General features: G+C 38.6%; 1 protein-coding gene and 1 non-coding gene across 2 annotated transcripts in view; one reads left to right on the top strand and one right to left on the bottom strand.

Moving 5' to 3' along the window:
- TMEM116 (transmembrane protein 116) overlaps positions 1 to 21,177 on the top strand; it is a 65,879-nt gene that overhangs the window by 24,155 nt on the left and 20,547 nt on the right. The window lies entirely within an intron of this gene.
- Positions 6,023 to 6,153, bottom strand: LOC123853324 (small nucleolar RNA SNORA63). The gene has a single exon (XR_006793099.1). It is a non-coding gene; the product is annotated as a small nucleolar RNA SNORA63 (small nucleolar RNA).

Genomic DNA, 21,177 nt, shown 5'->3' with positions numbered 1-21,177 from the left:
TATAGAGGCAGTGTGTTCCCCAACCAGCAAGTGGCACCACCAAGCTCTTTCCCCAGGAATACACTCAACATCAAGCTGCCATAACTTTGAACTGTGTATGTGAGCATCTGTGCTTTATCTCTATTTATTTTGTACATCCATTAGAAGATATTTCCGTTAGCAAGGGTATCAGAAATGACAGTCATTACTGCATTGTTTTGCTGTTGAGAATCTATGATTTTGAGGAAGTCATTTGATTTTTACGACAATCATTATTGCTAGTTGAATATAATTAAGGATACAGATGAATAGCCAGATAAAGAGATACATAAGTCCAGAAGGGTCCTGAATGCAGGAGCTTCTGTCCCTGTGGAGCTGGATGTGTTTACCAGCCCAGAAGTTTTCTGAATCCTGTAGTTTAGAGTTTTTTATGGAGGCTTCATTTTGTAGGCATGGTCAATTATTAATTCAATCTCTAGCCTCTCTCCTCACCCTGGGGGATGGGATGTAGGGCTGAAAGTTCTAAGTCTCAAGTCATGGTTTGATCTTTCTGGTAACCAGCCTCTATCCTAAAACTTTCCAGGAGCCCACCACGTATCATCTCATTAGAACAAAAGGTGCTCCTATCACCCAGGAAATTTCAAGGGATTTAGGAGCTTTGTGTAAGATGCTCCTATCATTCTCATCACTCAGGAAATTCCAGGGATTTTAGGAGCGCTGTGTCAGGAATTGGGGGGCAGATACCAAACATATATTTATTATGTCACAAGAGCAAACCCAAACTTGGCTCTTTTATCTCTCTCTCTCCATGTTACTGGAGAATCCTGGTACCTAGTTTAATACTCTTTAGAGACCTGGAGACTAAAAAATACATTCTTTTGTTAAAAATGGAACATTTTCATTTTTTAGCTTTTCTACATTAAGATTTTTTTAATTTATAAAATTAATACATGTTCTTGACAAAATTAAAACATGTTTTTGCATACCTGGGGTTTACAAATGAAAAGTAAAAGTTCACCTCCCTTTTCTAACCCTGACTTTCACAGTTCAACCAGTTGAGATTAAATGTCTCTGGTTTTCAAAATTCCCATGTAACTGGTTCTTGAGAAAAAAATTAGGAGTGAGTGGAGGCGGGGCACTCCTTACTTGCACAAGCAGATGAGAGGTCCTAGATTTTCCAAGAGTCATAGTAAGGAAAGGACTAGTTACCTGATCTAAACAAAGAAGATATCCAAGTTCCTTAATTTAGATTTCCAGTTTCATTCTTTGAACAGGGAGACTCTTTTAGAAAAAAATTTTTTGAAAACAAGTGCCAAGATTTTTAGAACATAGTTAGTAGTTATTTATTATTTCCACTGAAGCAGAATGAAAGAAAATGGGCTTAAGCAGTAGTAGGAAAATACTTAGTTTGGGTAGAAACCTTGAGGATTATTATGCAGGAATAAATCATTAGGGTCAGTGTCTCCCTGTCAAATGTGTGTGTAATTTTCATGTGAAATGGATTTGCCAGGTGGTTCACTGGTTCTTAGACTTCAGGGTTTTATAAATGAGTAAAACTAAAGAGAAAAATGTGAGTTGTCATACTGTTGCTATTTTGTTAAATTAAGAATACTTTTAAACAACTAGTACTTAATTTCATAAAAGGAATAACAATTCATACTAAAAAACTAGGCAAAATAAAATCTCAGACTATAACATGGACTTTTTAAATTAGTAGATTTAGCTATATGAAAAATTTAATTACATCTCCTATGTTTTTCTCAGTATTTCTTAGACCAATGCCTATTTTGTCAGGGATCACCACTAATTTTTGAACTAGCATTTGGAAATTATTGCACTATATAGGCTTTCACAGCTCTTTCCAGGTTTCAGATGTTAAAGCTTCAAGACGTGGATTTTTTGTTTTGTTTTGAGCTTTTCCTCCTCTACTGGGGTGGGTGTGGGATGCAAATTAGAATCAGGCTTATTCATCTCTTATGTTACTACTTTATTATGTGCCTGGAGTTACTGAGTTCTTGCCTGATTTAGATAATGAAAAGAGTTTTGTAGGAGACCCAGAGCTGGTCAGGGGTGAACGCTGGCTCACTACAGCTCTGGTGCTTTTACGTGTCTTCAGTGAACTGGAACAGAAGAAATCAATCATTTACCAAGAGCTAGTCATTTGTTCTGGAACTTACCTGAGAAGCAAAGTGAGTTTGAAAACTAGGCTATCAGAAATAATTTCATTCTTTGATTAATAAATTGAGATGTGGGATTTTCCAATTGCTTTTTTTTTTTTTTTTTTTTTGGAAACTCAGCCAACCAGTAAATAGATGTTACTGTGCCACCATAACTTTGGAATCAGAAGGCTTTGTCTGGTCTATAGCATTTGACTCTGAAAGATGGAATCTGATCCATAGTCTAAGATGCTGAGAATTTTTAATTCTGTTAGATGATTAGATCTACACCAAGAAGATTAATTTGATTGTATATGATTGTCCCCCAGATCAGTTTTGGGATCAGGAACAAATTCCATGCTTTTTCCAAAAGGGTCTAGGAGTACTGCTGTGCTGATATTTCTGTTTATCAGAGTTAACTGCTATGGAGAAATAAGGTAAGGGAAAATGACAGTGCCAGACAGTATCCCAGTCTGCTTCCCTATTTACTTTTGGCTATTCTAGTGTTTATTTTGACATAGGTTGAAGTGTCAGCAGTCACCTTTTCTTAGTGAATGAACCAGGTTTCATTTCCTAGAAGAATATGCTAGGCATATACTCTAGAGACACCAGTTTGGATTGCAGATGACATGAAATTTGTGGCTTGGAGTTAAAGCATAGAGTTTGGAGTCAAACAATTCTGGGTTTAAATCTCCCAGCTCTGGTACCTATTAGCTGTATGATTTTTAAGCAAGTTAATTTTTCTAAGTCTTAGTTTCTCTATGTAAGATACGAATAATGATAGGATTCATAGGGTTGTCATGAAGATTAAATTCGGTAAAAATGCAAAGTGCTTGCCCTTAGTGTAAACTGTTGTTGTTCTTGTTATTTTTGGAGGTAAAATAGGATATCTGCTGATCTTCTTAGGACTAGAATTCACCTGCAGGCCTTTTGTTTCCTCCCCATGTTTATTGATCTATTACTTTCTGAATCTGGTAGAAAGCAGTCTATTAAAAATATTCTCTTATCTAGGACTTGACTTCATGATATTTGCTTGTTAATATATTCTCACTGCCTCTCTGACCTTTTGGACTTAGCCTGCCTAACACGAAGGCCTAAATTTTACAGTGGCTAGGGGTTTGTAGGACATTATTATTGTGATTTTTAGGGTCTTTCATTGGCTTAAATATAATAGGAGCGCAAATAAACTTTTGCTGATTGATAGCTGACCTCTCTGGATTTAATTTCATGCTTAAAGGCCCTGTGCCCTTCTCTATGGGTAGATTTCTGATGCTAGCCCACTTCAGCTAGCTTTTATCTCTTTTAGCCATTGTGTACTAACCGACATCTGATTAATGCCATGGCACGATGTCTGATCTGTGACAGAACAGATTTGTGTCATGATCAATCCCCTTTGTGAAGGGTAAGTACTCTTAACAACAACAGCAAAAAATCCCTTGTACCCTAGGTCCATGTAACAGAAGTAGCTGTACCTGAACTGTTAAATGTTTTGGGACATCTAGAGTCTACTTTAGAGTGGAATTCTCTCCCCTTATTTTCTGTTGCTCAGAAAATGGGTTCTTGTCTACATAGAGACAAGAATGAATTTGTTTAAAAATGTCATCTGAGAGGGGCACCTGGGTGGCTCAGTCGTTAAGTGTCTGCCTTCGGCTCAGGTCATGATCCCAGTGTCCTGGTATTGAGCCCCGCATCGGGCTCCCTGCTCAGCAAGATGCCTGCTTCTCCCTCTCCCACTCTCCCTGCTTGTGTTCCCTCTCTTGCTGTGTCTCTGTCAAATAAATAAATAAAATCTTTAAAAAAAAGTCATCTGAGAGTATTTTTATACTAGATTGTACTCTATTTCTATTTTCTATGATAAGCTTGAGCTGCCATCTTTTTAAGACAATTTTACAAAAAAGTAGAAAACCACATTTGAAATTTAGGTATCTTCATTTTGTAAAAGAGTGAACTAAATAAGCTATTGAGATCTTGTTTAGTTTCAGGATTAAATAAAAAAAAGCCTGGTTGAAAACTGAGACTCTGGAATTATATTTTGGTGTATGGGTTATTTGGGGCAAATAAATTCTTACATTAATTTTTTACTAATTTCATAATAGAATTAAACTTGTTTCAGGGCCCCTGGGTGGCTCAGTCGTTAAGCGTCTGCCTTCGGCTCAGGTCACGATCCCAGGGTCCTGGGATCGAGCCCCGCATTGGGCTCCCTGCTCCGCGGGAGGCCTGCTTCTCCCTCTCCCACTCCCCCTGCTTGTGTTCCCTCTCTCGCAGTGTCTCTCTGTCAAATAAATAAAATCTTAAAAAAAAAAAAAGTAGTAAACTTGTTTCTGCCACTTAACAGACCTTAAATAAATCACGTTAAAATACTAGTTTTGTATTTTTCATCACAAAAATAGAATGAAATGTCAGTATATATGTACAAGTACTTTTAAATTCTAAGCATTATACAAATATAAGGTTGAATAGAAGATTCTTATTCATCTTCCCTATTATAAATTCTTCTTTATACATGATAGTGATTCAGTAACTGTCTCACTGGGGTTTTAGGAGAATAAAGATGATGGATTTGATGAGTTGTGAGTGTCTCAAAGAATACAAAGTAGTTAGGATGATCAATTTATTTTATTTTTTCATTTCATCAAAAAGATTTTATTTATTCATTTGAGAGAGGGAGCACAAGCAGGGGGAGAGGCAGAAGGAGAGGGAGAAGCAGACTCCCCACCAAGCTGGGAGCCTGACATGGGGCTTGATCCCAGGACCTGGAGATCATGACCTGAGCCGAAGGCAGATGCTTACCCATCTCAGCCGCCCAGGTGCCCCAAAGGATGATAAATTTATAATTAGTCACCTCTGTTTGATACTGAAGAATGTTAACATTTGTCATAATCATCAAGGTTATTAACAACAGTACTCTCAGGCTTTAACAAATTTTTAAATCTGAAAGCTGCAAGAAATGTCAAATTTAGAATATTTACATATCTAGGGGGAGGGTGGAGGAATCCGTCAGATATAATGACATCCTGCTTCCCTCTACTGGGCTTAAATGAAATTACCTTTTATTTTTTTTTTAAAGTTTTCATTTTAATTCCAGTTAACATACAGTGTTATATTAGTTTCAGGCATACAATATAGTGATTCAACATGTCCATACATCACCTGGTGCTCATCATGACAGGTGTACTCCCTAATTCCCATCACTTATTTTACCCAAGCCCCCAACTCTGCTTCTCTAATTAAAAGTCTGTTTCTTGATGTCTTTCTCTCTTTCCCTTTGCTCTTTTGTTTTGTTTCTTAAATTCCACATATGAGTGAAATCATATGGTATTTGTCTTTCTCTGACTATTTCACTTAGCATAATATTCTCTAGATCCATCCAAGTTGTTGCAAGTGGAAGATTTCATTCTTTTTTATGGGTGAATCATATTCCATTGTATATAATGGATACCTATTGTTTCTTAAAACTTGTTTCCTTGGCATAGAATGGTCAGTGTCTTTAAGTGTCAACAAGAGGAGAGAGGAAGACAGGGGAATCAGATCACGTTTCAAATTTTACTGCCAATGTTGAAGAGCCATGTAATTTAGAGGACACTGCTCCCTACTACAGATCATCACTTCTCTCACATGTTTGCCTTAGTAATGGTGGGGAAGTTTTAGGGATCTTTCTTTTTTTTTTTTTTTAAAGATTTTATTTATTTATTTGACAGAGAGAGACACAGCGAGAGAGGGAACACAAGCAGGGGGAGTGGGAGAGGGAGAAGCAGGCTTCCCGCCGAGCGGGGAGCCCGATGCGGGGCTCGATCCCAGGACCCTGGGATCATGACCCGAGCCGAAGGCAGATGCTTAATGACTGAGCCACCCAGGCGCCCCTCAAGTCAGTGTTTTACTTGGTAAACATGTCTGAGACCATGCATCCCTGGCTGCTAAGCACCATGGCGGACAGGGCTAGAAAGGTAACAGCTTTATTTTGAGCAGGGGGCAAAGACAAGGCAGCACTTTGCAGCTACATTGTAACTAGATCCTGCATCTAGGCCTCTTTCTTTACAGATCTTTTCTAGAAACTAAACTTGCATCTGCCTATGGCCTTGGATAAAGAAACTCGGAGTTATTAGATGAAAATGTATTGTTTACAGTTTGTCCGTCATTATCCTATAGGTTGGAGCACACATCCTTTAAAGTTTGTTCATGAGATTGCAAAAATTCAGTCATCTTCAGGCTCCACTTCTAATTCTCTCACAAGTTCCACCACATCTAAAGTACTTCCTCCACTGAGGTCTTAAACACCTCAAATTCATACATGAGGGTTGGAAACAGCTTCTTCCAAACTCCTGTTAATGTTGGTATTTTGACCTCTTCCAAAGAATCACAAATGTTCTTAATGTTACCTAGAATGATGAATCTTTTCCAGAGGTTTTCAATTTACTTTACCCAGATCCATCAGAGAAATCACTGTCTGTGACAGTTATAGTCTTACGAAATGTATTTATTAAATAATAAAACTTGAAAGTCTAAATTACTCCTTGATCTATGGGCTGCAGAATGGATATTGTGTTAGCAGGCAGGAAAACAATATTAATCTCATCATATATTTATTTTTTTCTTTCTTTTTATTTATTTGACAGAGAGAGATACACACAGTGAGAGAGGGAACACAAGCAGGGGGAGCGGGAGAGGGAGAAGCAGGCTTCCCACGGAGCAGGGAGCCTGATGCGGGGCTCGATCCCAGGACCCTGGGATCATGAACTGAGCCGAAGGCAGACGCTTAATGACTGAGCCACCCAGGCGCCCCTCATTGTATATTTCTGTCAGAGCTCTTATGTGACTAAGTACATTGTCAGTGAGCAGTAATATTTTGAAAATAATGTTTTTTTTTTCTGGGCAGCAGGTCTCAACAGTGGGCTTAAAATATTCAGTAAACCATGTTGTAAACAGATGTGCTGTCATTCAGGCTTTTTTTTTTTTTTTTTCCATTTCTAGAGCACAGGCAGAGTAGATTTAGCATGATCCTGGGGTGCCTGCGTGCCTCAGGTCATGATCCCAGGGTCCTGAGATCGAGCCCCATGTTGGGCTCCCTGCTCAGTGGGAGCCTGCTTCTCCCTCTCCTCCCCACTTGTGCTCTCTTGCTATCTGTTTCTCTCTCCCAAATAAATAAATAAATAATAAATCTTTTCAAAAATAAATAAATGATCCCTAAGTGAACTAATAGATATAAGTATTGCACACTGACAGCTGCTTATATTATAAAAAGAGAGGCTATTTGGTGTTATGTGTTCCTTGAAGGAAGAACACGTCACAACCTATGAAGCATTACTGGTCATTGACTCCAAAACCCCTGAATTTGACCTTTTAGGGTGGCAGTATATATCTAACCATCAATAAACAGAAAATACCGAGACAAAAAATATGATAAACTATACCATAGAGGTGCGATCAGAAAAATCTGTGGAAAATTAAAGGATAAAAAACTGATTTGGGGGCACCTAGGTGGTGCAATTGGTTAAGTGTCCGACTCTTGGTTTTTGCTCAGGTCGTGATCTGAGGTTGTGGGATTGAGCCCTGTATCAGGCTTCATGCTCTGTGTGGAGTCTGCTTGAGGCTCTCTCTCCCTCTGCCCCCCTCAAAAATAAATAAGTAAATCTTTAAAAAATTTTTGATTTCTTCAACAAATCAATGAATAATAAGGAAAAAACCCCAAAAGATGGAAGGGGAAACTGACGTTTAGAAGAGATTTAAAGATATATATATATATTGCAGAGGCAGGACTTCTAGAAATGTGGTGTGAAGCGCTTGGAAGACCTACTGCCCAGTGAAACAGCTATTTAACTGTGAAAATTATAAGAAAACAACCATGTAAAGTCTCTGGAAATTGTCCTATGGGTATAAAACAAATAGACAAATATTTATTCAAGAAACTTTATTAAATCTTAATGAAGCAGTGAGAATCTATGGCATTTGAGACATGACTTGTTTGCATCCTCTTCCTGTCAGACATGTGATGAAAGCTCTACTCCAGGTGCTTTACTGTGAGTGGGTGTGGCCAAGAGATGGAAACTCCCTCCCCACCCAGCTCCTGCTCTAGGGCTACAGTTTCACTCCAGGAGGGGCAGCGGAAGACTGTCAACATCATTCATCCTTCCCAGCCCTATGCTCTGTTTCAGACAGGTGCAGCTAAGGGAACAGAGACTTCTTTCTCCTACTCATCCACTATTCATAGAGCAAGGGCTCTGCCTCATATGCAACAGGCAGAAAATACTGGGGCCTGATGACACTTGTACCAACTTGCTTATATATTGGAGGCTGGTAGAGATAAGCCAAAAGAACCAGGGTCTGCCATTCCCCTCTCCCTGTGCTTCTGGTGTCATATCCAAAAAATCATTGCCAAGACTAATTAGACATTTTCCTCTATGTTTTCTTCTGGAAGCTTACAATTTCAGGTCATATATTTAAGTCTTTAATCCATTTTGAGTTGACTTTTCTGTATAGTATAAGGATCCAATTCCTTTTTTTTTTTTTAAATGTGAATATCCAGTTTTGCCATCACCCTATATTGAAGAGATTATTCTTTCCCCATTGTTTATTCTTGGTTCCTTTGTCAAAGATTAGTTATATGGTTGTTTATTTCTGGGCTCTCGATTCTGGTTTTTTTTTTTCTTATACGTCTGTTTTTATTCTATATTATTTTGCTTACTCTACCATATTATACCAATGCCATAAGCATTATTTTGCTTACCATACCATATTATTTTGCTTCCTGTAGCTTTGTAATATAATAGGAAATCAGGAAGTATGATGCATTCATTTTTGTTGTTCTTGCTCAAGATTGCTTTAGCTATTCAGGGTCTTTTGTGTTTACATTTTTCTCCAAAAAATGTTATTGGAATTTTATAGGGATTGAACCTGTAGATTATTTTGGCTAGTATGGACATTTAATTTAATTTAATTTAATTTATTTCTTTTTTTAAAGATTTTATTTATTATTTGACAGAGAATGAGAGAGAGAGAGCACATGAGAGGGGGGAGGGTCAGAGGGAGAAGCAGACTCCCCGCCGAGCAGGGAGCCCGATGCGGGACTCGATCCCGGGACTCCAGGATCATGACCTGAGCCAAAGGCAGCCGCTTAACCAACTGAGCCACCCAGGCGCCCCTAGTATGGACATTTTAATAATCCTAATTCTTCCAGTCCAGGGACACAGGATATCTTTCCATTTATGTATGTCTTCAGTTTCTTTCATCAGTGTTTTAGAGTTTTGAGTGTACAGATTTTTCATCTCCTTGGCTAAATTTTTTCTTACGTATTTTATTATTTTTGATGATATTGTAAGTTAGATTGTTTTCTTAATTTCTTTTTCATATAGTTTGTTGTTAGTGTTCAGAAATACAGATGATTTTTGTAGATTGATTTTTGTATTCTGCAGCTTTACTGAATTTACTTCCAAAAGTTTTTTTTTATGGAGTCCTTAGGTTTTTTGTGGAGTCCTTAGGATTTTCTGTGTATAAGATCTTGTCATCTGCAAATAGAGACAATTTTACTTCTTCCTTTACAATTTAGATACCTTTTATTTCTTTTTCTTGCCTAACTGCTCTGGCTAGCACTCCCATAGAAGTGACAAGAGTGAGCATCCTGTCTTGTTGCTGATTTTAGGGGAAAAGCTTTCAGATTTCACCACTGAGTATGATGTTAGCTTGTCATGTATGGCCTTTATTGTGTTGAGGTACATTTCTTTTATATCTAGTATGTTGAGAAGTTTTTATTATGATAGGATGTTGAATTTTCTTAAATGCTTTTAATGCTCCAGTTCAGATGATCATGTGATTTTTAGACTTCATTCTGTTTATGTGCTTGTTATGACTTTGTTAAATTAAATTTGTTAAGAGGAGCACAGGGCAGGTCCTAGAGGAAGTATACAGCACTCTTTAAGGGGCCACGTGGGGAGGTCAAGGGCAGAATGCAGACAGGCAGAATTTGGGACACACTGTTTTGTTACAGACTGTGGGTGGAATGTGTTGGGGTTCCCAGGGTAGGGCCAGATCAGCCAGTTCAACCAAAGAAGCAGCATTTTCATAAGCCCATGGGGGTTTTTATGCAAGAGGCACATAAAGCATACTGGTCCTGGGAGCCAGGGGGTACTGTTGATCACAAGGGCTGTTGGAGAAGTCATATCAGGAACTTATATTTATTGTGATTCTGGACTGCTATCAAGGGCATGCACTTGCCTGAGGGGGCTGGTGTCTAAGGATCCTGCAAGCTCTGGGCTTAACAAAATGGATCTCAAGGTAGCAGTGCCATGGAGTAACTCTCAACAGTGGTGTATCACATTTATTGTTTTGCATATGTTGAATCAGCCTTGCCTTCAAGGGATAAGTCCCATTGGGTAATGGTATATGATCCTTTTAATGTTCTGTTGAATTTTGTTTGCTAGCATTTTGTTGATGATTTTTGCACCTCTGTTCTTCAGGGATATTGGCCTGTAATTTTCTTTTCTTGTAGCATTTTTGTCTAGCTTTGAACAGGATAGTACAGGCCTCATTAAATGAGCTTGGAAGTATTCCATCTTCTGTAAATTTTTTGGAAGACTTTGAGAAGTTTGGGCATTAATTTCTCTCTTAGGGGAGAACACAGGAAGTAACCTCTTCGACATCGGCCACAGCAACTTCTTGCAAGACATGTCTCTAAAGACAAGGGAAGCAAAAGCAAAAATGAACTGTTGGGACTTCATTAAGATAAAAAGCTTCTGGGGTGCCTGGGTGGCTCAGTTGGTTAAGCGACTGCCTTCGGCTCAGGTCATGATCCTGGAGTCCCGGCATCGAGTCCCGCATCGGGCTCCCTGCTCGGCAGGGAGTCTGCTTCTCCCTCTCCCACTCCCCGTTTGTGTTCCCTCCCTCGCTGTGTCTTTCTCTGTCAAATAAATAAATAAAATCTTTAAAAAAAAAAAAAGATAAAAAGCTTCTGCACAGCAAAGGAAACAGTCAGCAAAGCTAAAAGGCAACCCATGGAATGGGAGAAGATATTTGCAAATGACATATCAGATAGAGGGCTGGTATCCAAGATCTATAAAGAACTTACAAACTCAACACCCAAAAAACAAATAATCTAGTCAAGAAATGGGCAGAAGATATGAACAGACCCTTCTCCAAAGAAGACATATGAATGGCTAACAAACACATGAAAAAATGCTCCACATCACTAGCCATCAGGGAAATACAAATCAAAACCACAGTGAGATACCACCTTACAGCAGTTAGAATGGCTAAAATTAACAAGACAGGGAACAACAAATGTTGGCGAGGATGTGGAGAAAGGGGAACCCTCTAATACTGTTGGTAGGAATGCAAGCTGGTACAGCCACTCTGGAAAACAGTGTGGAGGTTCCTCAAAAAGTTAAAAATAGAGCTACGCTACAACCCAGCAATTGCACTACTAGGTATTTACCCCAGAAATACAGATGTAGTGGAAATAAGGGGCACATGCACCCCGATGTTCATAGCAGCAATGTCCACAGTAGCCAAACTGTGGAAGGAGCCAAGATGTCCTTCAACAGATGAATGGATAAAGAAGGTGTGGTTCATATATACAATGGAATATACTCAGCCATCAGAAAGGATGAATACCTATCATTTGCATCGACATGGATGGAACTGGAGGGGATCATGCTAAGTGAAATAAGTCAAGCAGAGAAAGACAATTACCATATGGTTTCACTCATATGTGGAATATAAGGAATAGCGCAGAGGATCATAGGGAAAGGGAGGGAAAACTGAATGGGGAGAAATCAGAGAGGGAGACAAACCATGAGAGACTCTGGACTCCGGGAAACAAACTGAGGGTTACAGAAGGGAGGGGGGTGGGAGGATGGGGTAACTGGGTGTTGGGTATTAAGGGGGGCATGTGATGTGATGAGCACTGGGTTTTATATGCAACTAATGAATCACTGAACACTACATCAGAAACTAATGATATACTATATGTTGGCTAATTGAACATAATAAAAAATAAAATAAAATCAATTTATAAATTAAAAAAAAATGTTTAGTAGAGTTCACCGGTGAAACCAAATGGTCCTAAAATTTTCTTTGTTGGGAGGTTGCAATTACTGATTCTGTCTTCTTACTCATTATTTGTTCAGAGTTCCTGTTTCATGATTCAGTCATGATATTTGTATGTTTCTAGGAATTTACCCATTTCTTCTATGTTATTCAATTTGTAAGTGTATAATTGTTCATAATAGTCTCAGGATCTTTTGTATTTCTGTGGTATTGGTTGTAATGTCTTTCCTTTTTCTTTTTTGACAATAAAAATGGTAATTAAATTTTATTGGATCAATGATCCTTTTGTTCTAGTACCCAGTTCATTATCTGTTAACACATTTTTATCAAATAATATGGTTACTAAAACTTCCATATTATTTTCCAATAAAGCAGATAAAACTCATTGAAAATAATTTTTTATTTTACTATAGTTGATACACAATGTTATATTGGTTTCAGGTGTACATCATAGTGACTCAACATCTCTATTCATTATGCTGAGCTCACCACAAGTATAGCTATCATCTGTCACCATACAATGCTGTTACAGTATTACTGACTATATTTCCGATGCTATGCTTGTGTAATGTCTGTAATGTATGCGGTGCCTGTGTAATGTCTCCCCTTTCATTTCATTTATTTGAATCTTTTCTCCTTTTTCTTAGTCAGTCTAGCCAAAAGTTAGTCAGTTTTGTTTATACTTACGAAAAACTCGGTTTTGTTGATCTTTCTATTGTTTCTCATCCTCTATTTCATCTATTTCTGCTCTGATCTTGTTTCCTTCCTTCTATTACTATTGGGCTTACTTTGTTCTTTTTCTAGTTCCTAGAGGTGTAAACTTAGGTTGTTTATTTGAGATCTTTCTTTTTCTTTATGTAAGCATTTGTTGTTCTAAATTTCCCTCTTAGAACTATTTTTGCTGCATCCCCTAAGTTTTGATATGTTGTGTTCCTTTTTTGCAGTTGTCTTGAGATATTTTTAAATTTTTCTTGGGGTGCTTGGGTGGCACAGTCAGTTAAGTGTCTGCCTTTGGCTCAGGTCATGATCCCCGGGTCCTGGGATCGAGTCTCACATCGGGCTCCTTGCTCAGTAGGGAGTCTGCTTGTCCCTCTGCCTGCCTCTCTCTCTCTGTGACAAATAAATAAAATCTTTAAAAATTTTTTTCTTTTAATTTCTTCTTTGATGCATTGGTTGTTCAGGAGTGTGTTGTTTAGTTTCCATGTATTTGGGAATTTTACAGTTTCCCTCTTGTTATTGATTTCTAGTTTCATATCATTATGATTGGAAAAGATGCTTGATATGATTTCAGTCTTCTTAAATTTGTTAAGACTTGTTTTGCGACCTAATATATTATCATTCTGGAGAATATTCCAAGTGCACTTGAAAAGGATGTATATTCTGCTACTGTTGAATAGAATGTTATATATATGTCTGTTAGGTCCATTTGGTCTAAAGAGTAATTCAAGTCCAGTGTTACCTTATTGATCCTCTGGATGATATCTCCATTGTTGAAAGCGGGGTATTGAAGTCCCCTATTATTATTGATATTGCTCTTTATTTCTCCTTTAAGATCTGTTAATAATTGCTTTATATATTTAGGTATCCCTAAATATATGTATATTTTAAAGATTTTATTTATTTATTTTAGAGAGAGCAAGTGGAGGGAGGGGCAGAGGGAGAGAGAGAATCTCAAGCAGATGCCATGCTAAGCACAGAGCCCGATCTGGGGCTCAGTCCTATGACCCCAAGATCATGACCTGAACTGAAACCAAGAGTCTGATGCTCAACTGACTGAGCCACCGATGTGCCCCTAAATATATTTTTATAGTTCTTCATTCTTTTCTTCTTCTCTTGCTTTCTTCCTTTATGATTTGATTGCTTTCTTTAGTGTTATGTTTGGATTCCTTTCTCTATATTTTCTGTGTATCTATTATAGGGTTTTGGTTTGTGGTTACCTTGAGGTTCATGTATAACATCCTCTGTATATAGCAGTCTATTTTAAGTTAATAATCACTTAAGTTCAAACACATTTTATTTATTTTTATTTTTTATTTTTTTAAAGATTTTATTTGACAGAGAGAGACACAGCAAGAGAGGGAACACAAGCAAGGGGAGTGGGAGAGGGAGAAGCAGGCTTAACTAATTATTGTAGATATAGTTGATTTTACTACTTTAGAATTTTAACATTCATAATTAGGTTTGCAAATGGTTGATCCACTACCTTTACTATATATTTACTATACTATATATTTACTATATATTTGTTACTGGTGAGATTTTTTTCTTTCATAATTTTCTTACTTCTAGTTATGGCCTCTTCTTTCCCCTCTAAGAAGGTCCTTTAACTTTTCTTGAAGGTTTGTTTAATGGTGATGAACTCCTTTAACTTTTGTTTTCGAAATTCTTTATCTCTTTTTCAATTCTGAATGATAATCTTGCTAAATGGAGTATTAGTCGTCGGTTTTTTCCCTTTTATTTATTTATTTTTTTAAAGATTTTATTTATTTGACAGAGAGAGAGAGAGCGAGAGCAGGAACACAAGCACAGGGAGTGGGAGAGGGAGAAGCAGGCTTCCTGCCGAGCAGGGAGCCTGATGTGGGACTCGATCCCAGAACCCTGGGATCATGACCTGAGCTGAAGGCAAACACTTAATGACTGAGCCACCCAGGCGCCCAGTTTTTTTCCTTTTAGCACTTGGAATATATCATGTCACTGTCTTCTGGCCTGCAAAGTTTTTGCTTGAAAAATCAGCTGATAATCTTATGGATGGTCCCTTATATATAACTAGTTGCTTTTCTCTTACTGCTTTTAAGATTCTCTCTTTAATTTTTGGCATTTAAATTATGTGTCTTGGTGTGGACTTCTTTGGATTCGTTTTGTTTGGGGTTCTCTTTGGTTTCTGGACTTGGATGTTTGTTTCCTTCCTCAGGTGAGGGAAGTTTTTAGCAATTATTTCTTTAAAAATTTTTTCTGCCCCTTTCTGTCTTCTGAGAGCATTATAATGTGAATGATTGTACACTCAATGTTGCCCAGAGGTCCCTTAAACTATCCTCATTTTTTTCTTTTTAAAAAAACTATCCTCATTTTTCTTACTTTTTTCTTTTTGTTGTTCAGCTAGGGTGATTTCTGCTACCCTCTTTCAGATTGTTGATACATTCTGCATTTTCTAATCCTCTGTTGATTCCTTCTAGTATAGTTTTCATTTTAGTTATTGTATTTTTCAGCTCTGATTGGTTCTTTTTTATATTTTTTATATTCTTTTGAAATTATCACTGTGTCATTCATTCCCCCCAAGTTCAGTGAGCATCATAATGACCATTACTTTGAACTCTGTTATGTGGAGTGCTTATTTCCATTTCATTTAGTTCATTTGCTGTGGTGTTGTCTCATTCTTTCATTTGGAACATATTCCCCTGTCTCCTCATTTTGCCTGGTTCTCTGTGTTTGTTTCTATGTCTTACACAGGCAAACCGTGCCTCCTGGTCTTGATGGAGTGGCCTTATGTAGAGTTCATCCTGTGGGGCCCAGAAACACATTCCTTCCTGGTCACCAGAACCAGGTGCTCCAGGGATGTCTTCTGTATAGGCTGTATCTGCCCTCCTATTGTGGCTGGGCCATGACTGTTCTGAGTGCACTGGTGTGCAGAACTGGCCCCTGGCACAACTGGCTTAGAGGCCTGGGTATGGCTGCTATGGTGGTGCTGATAATTGGGGCTAGCCCTGGGTATGGCTACCTTCAGGGCCCAGCCACAACTGTTGGTGCACTGCTAGGTGGAGCCTGTCCCATCCCCCATAGGAGCTGCTTTGAAAGGGGTACCTGCTGGGGCAGGTGGGTTGAGCAGGGCATAGGATAATTTTGGGGTAGGGTTAGCAGGCTTGAAAGGTAGATGGAGAGTGTCAGAATGGGTACCCACCAGAGTTGGCCCAGCTAGGCAGAAGGAGGGCAAGAATAATGGCATTCAGCAGCATTTCCATTCCTGGAGAAAGTTCCTATAGATACCTGCCCTTCCATCACATGCCCTAGAATTAGCCAATAAGTCTCTTTCATATATGGCCTGGGTGCTTTTAAAACTGCTGCCTGTGTGCTGGGTCTCACTGTGACTGAATTTGTGCATGGGCTCTTTAAGAGTGGAGTCTCAGTTTCCTGTATCCCTCTATCTCTTCTGGAGGTAAGCCCCACTGATTTTCAAAGCCAGGTGTTATGGGGCTCATCTTCCTGGTGCAAGTCCCCAGGGCAGGGGGTGCCCAATGTAGAAATTGAACCCCTTACTCCTCAGGGGACCTCCATGCCTGTGATATCCTTCCTGCTGTGGGTCACTGTGCTGAGAGTCTGGATCCTGATCAGTCTGTGTCTCTGCCTCTCCTACCCTTCTTGATGTATTTTTTTTTTTTTTTTATATTTAGGTGTGGAAGAGCTGTTCTACTAATCTTCAGATTGTTCTGAGAGTTGCTCTATATGTAGTAGTAGCCTTGGTATGTCAGTGGGAGGTGAGCTCAGGATCCTCCTATTCCACCATCTTCATTGGGATCCTCTGATGCTGAAAAAATTTTAAAACAATTTATTGAGAAACAAAACAGATGAAAATAGAGTGGAGAAAAGAGAGGTAAACCAGAGAATAGACTTTTTTTTTTTTTTTTTTTGAGAGAGAGAGAATGAGAGACAGAGAGCATGAGAGGGAGGAGGGTCAGAGGGAGAAGCAGACTCCCCGCTGAGCAGGGACCCCGATGCGGGACTCAATCCCGGGACTCCAGGATCATGACCTGAGCCGAAGGCAGTCACTTAACCAACTGAGCCACCCAGGCGCCCCCAGAGAATAGACTCTTAACTATAGAGAACAAACTGTGGAGTGCTGGAGGGGAGGTGGGCAGGGGAATGGGTTAAATGGGTGATGGGTATTAAAAAGGGCATTTGTGATGAGCACTGGGTGTTGTATGTAAGTGATGAATCGCTAAATTCTGCACCTGAAACTAACATTACATTGCATGCTGACTAACTGGAATTTAAATAAAAATTTGAAAAAGAAAAAAAATTTGTTAAGATGCAATTCACATAAGATAAAATTGATCACGGGGCGCCTGGGTGGCTCAGTCATTAAATGTCTGCCTTCGACTCAGGTCATGATCCCAGGGTCCTGGGATCGAGCCCTGCATCGGGCTCCCTGCTCCGCAGGAAGCCTGCTTCTCCCTCTCCCACTCCCCCTGCTTGTGTTCCCTCTCTCGCTGTCCTGTCTCTCTCTCTGTCAAATAAATAAATAAAATCTTTTTAAAAAAAGATAAAATTGATCACTTTAAAGTGAACAGTGTAGTGGTTGTTAGTACATTCACAATATTGTGCGACCCCCATCTCTATCTAGTTCCAAAACATTTCTGTCACTCCAAAGTAAAAACCCCTTTCTCATTAAGCAGTTTCTCTCCATTTCCCTACGTGGAAACCACTGACCTGAGTTAAGTTACTATGGCTTTATCTATTCTGGATGCTTTATAATTAATAGAATCATTAAAAATGTGACCTTTGTATCTGTTTTTTTTTTTCACTTAGCATAATGTTTTGAAGGGTAATCTATGTAGCATGTACCAGTACTTCATTCCTTTTTATGGCTGAATAATATTGTATGTATATGTCACAATTTGTTTATTCATTCATATGTTTATGGACATTTGGACTGTTTCTACTTTTTGGCTATTCTCAGTGCTTTTATGGGCATAGATATACATGTAGTTGTTTGAGTGTTTGTTTTCAGTTCTTCAAGGTGTGTACCTAGGAGTGGAATTGCTGAATCATATGGGTAATTCTATATTTAATTATTTAAGGAAACATCAAACTGTTCCCATTTTTGGTACTCTTAATTTCTTTGTGTAGAATCAAATTTCTATCTGTTATCACATGTTTTTTCCTGAATGATTTCCTTTAACACTTCTTATAGTAATGGTTTGCTTCAGTGTATTCTCTTAGCTTTTGTTTGCCTGCAAAATCCTTACTTTTTGTCCTTGTTTTTGAAAGGTATTTTTTCTATGTATAGAATTCTAGGTTGACAGATTTTTTTTTAAAGATTTTATTTATTTTGACATAGAGAGAACACAAGCAGGGGGAGGGGCAGAGGAAGAGGGAGAAGCAGACTCACCACTAAGCAAGGAGCTTGACGCAGGGCTTGATCCCAGGACCCTGGGATCATGACCTGGAAGGCAGATGCATAACTGACTGAGCCACCAGGCGTCCCTAGGTTGACAAATTTTTTTCCCCCATATCAGTTATTTTAAAGATGTTGTGTCTGTTTTCTGGATTGTATTATTTCTTATAAGAAGTGTGATGTCAAAAAAATTTTTTTTAATTAATATGCAAAGACAAACTAGGAAAAACAATTTATAATCTATGTGAAAATGAAAATCTAGCTTCCTTAATATATAGAGAGCTTTCAAAATCAATTAGGAGTAGGCCAATAACTTGTTTGCAAAGAATACAATTCACAGAAAAAAAAAAATGGATTTCAAACATGCAAAAGGATACCCAGCTCTACATACCAAACAAAATACCAGTTAAAACTAGGAATGCAACCATTTTTCATTTAGCAGATTGGCAGAGACCAAAGAGTTTGAAAATATGTTAGGGATGACAAAGGTGTGGAAAAGCAGAAACTCTTTCACACTGTTGGCTGAGAAATGTAAATTGACACAATAGAGTAAGGATGGCAGTTTGGTACTATCAGATAATAAATGTATATGCCCTTTGATCAAACAAACAAACAAAAAGAAGTGTGATGTCATTCTAATCTTTGTTCCTGTGTACATAATATGGCTTTTTACCCTGAATGCTTTTGTTGTTTGCTGTTTATCACTGATTTTAGTAGTTTTATTAGGATGTGCCTTGGTGTGTTTTTTTTCCCCCATGCTTCTTGTGCTTTCTATTTTCATTAAATTTGAAAAAAATTTGGTTATTTCTTCAAATATATTTTGCTTTTCCCTGCTTCTCTACTCCTTCTGGAATTCCAGTTCCATGGTCATTAGCCTTCTTGATATTGTCTCATAGTGCATGAGGGTTTGCTCATTTTTTCTTAAAGATTTATTTGTTTATTTGAGGTGATGGAGGGGAACAGAGGAAGTGGGGGAGAGAAACCCAAGCAGACTCTCCACTGAGTACAGAGCCAGTTGTGGGCTCAATCTTACAACCCTGAGATCATGACCAGAGTTGAAATCGAGCTGGACACTTAACTGACTGTGCCACTCAGGTGCCCCTGCTCATTTTTTAAGTCTTTTTCCTCTGTTTCATTTTAGATATTTTCTTTTTTTTTTTTTAAGATTTTATTTATTTATTCATGAGAGAGAGAGTGAGAGGCAGAGGCAGAGGGAGAAGGAGGCTCCCCGCGGAGCAGGGAGCCCGATGCGGGACTTGATCCCAGGACCCTGGGATCATGACCTGAGCTGAAGGCAGACGCTTAACCGACTGAGCCACCCAGGCGTCCCGCATTTTAGATATTTTCTATTTCGATATTTTTAAGTTTACTAATCTTTTCTTTTGCAGTTTCTACTTTGTCATATTTTATTTTTGTGTATTTTTCATCTGTAGAATTTCAGTTTGGGTCTTTTTTATATCTTCCATATCTCTACTTGTCTATTTTCCTCTATCTTCTTGGACATTATGGAGTATATTTGTTATAATTTTGTTAACATCTTTGTCTACTGATTTTTATGATCTGCTATTTCTGAGTCCCATTTCCATTGATTAATTTTTCTCTTGGGCATGGGCCATATTTTCCTGCTTCATTGTATATTTATAATATTTTTTTTAGAAGGCAAGGTAAGGGGCATCTGCGTGGCTCAGTTGGTTGAGCAGATGATTTCGGCTCAGGTCATGATCTTAGGGTCCTGGGATCAAGTTCTGCTGGCATGGGGCTCTGCGCTTAGTGGGGAGTCTGCTTCTCCCTCTGTCCCTTGCCCTGCTCATGCTCTGTCTCTCTCAAATAAATAAATAAAATCTTGGGGTGCCTGGGTGGTTCAGTCACTTAAGTGTCTGCCTTCAGCTCAGGTCATGATCCTTGGGTCTTGGGGTCGAGCCCTGTGTCAGGCTCCTTAGCAGAGAGTCTGCTTCTCCCTCTTCCTCTGCCCCTCCCTCCTGCTTGTTCTCTCTCTCTCAAATAAATAAAATCTTAAAAAAAAATCTTTTTTAGAATTTTTAAAATTTTTTAAGATTTATTTATTAGAGAGAGATAGTGAGAAAGAGAGAGAGATAGTACAAGCCAGGGAAGAGATGTCCCAAAAAAGAAATAAAATCTTTTAAAAAGGCAAGGTAAACAAATAGCTGAAATATTTTATTTGTTCACAAGTAAGCTTGTTAACACTATATAATGAAAATCTACAAAGAATAATGTTACAGATTTTGGTTAGATTTAAGTCAGACATTCATTAATAAGGAATCTTAGAATATGAACATTCCAGAAATTTCTCTAAGCCATCTGATCAGAATAACTATCTCTGATTATTACCTTACTTTATTTATTTATTTTTTTTTAAGATTTTATTTATTTATTTGACAGAGACACAGCTAGAGAGGGAACACAGCAGGGGGAGTGGGAGAGGGAGAAGCAGGCTTCCCGCCAAGCAGAGATGGGGCTCGATCCCAGGACTCCTGGATCATGACCTGAGCCGAAGGCAGACGCTTAATGACTGAGCCACCGAGGCGCCCCTATTACCTTACTTTAAAAGGTACAGGGAGGGGTGCCTGGGTGGCTCAGTCTGTTAAGCAGTTGCCTTCGGCTCAGGTCATGATCTCAGGGTCCTGGGATCGAGCCCCGCATCGGGCTCCTTGCTCAGCGGGGAGCCTGCTTCTCCCTCTCTCTCTGCCTGCCTGCCACTCCCCCTGCTTGTGCTCTCTCTCTCTCTCTCTCTGTGTGTGTCAAATAAATAAAGTCTTAAAAAAAAAGAGAGAGAAAGGTACAGGGATACATTTGAGTTGAACTCAGAATTTTTCAAAATAAGCCCTAATTTATAAAACTATTTTATATTCAAACTAAAACAATTTTAATAAAACTTTC

This window comes from Mirounga angustirostris, unplaced genomic scaffold (assembly GCF_029215605.1).
Source record: "Mirounga angustirostris isolate CCGP_5_RB_7025 unplaced genomic scaffold, mMirAng1.0.hap1 SCAF_14, whole genome shotgun sequence".
In the NCBI taxonomy this organism is placed as follows: domain Eukaryota; kingdom Metazoa; phylum Chordata; class Mammalia; order Carnivora; family Phocidae; genus Mirounga; species Mirounga angustirostris.
This window is presented reverse-complemented; position numbering and strand designations above follow the sequence as displayed.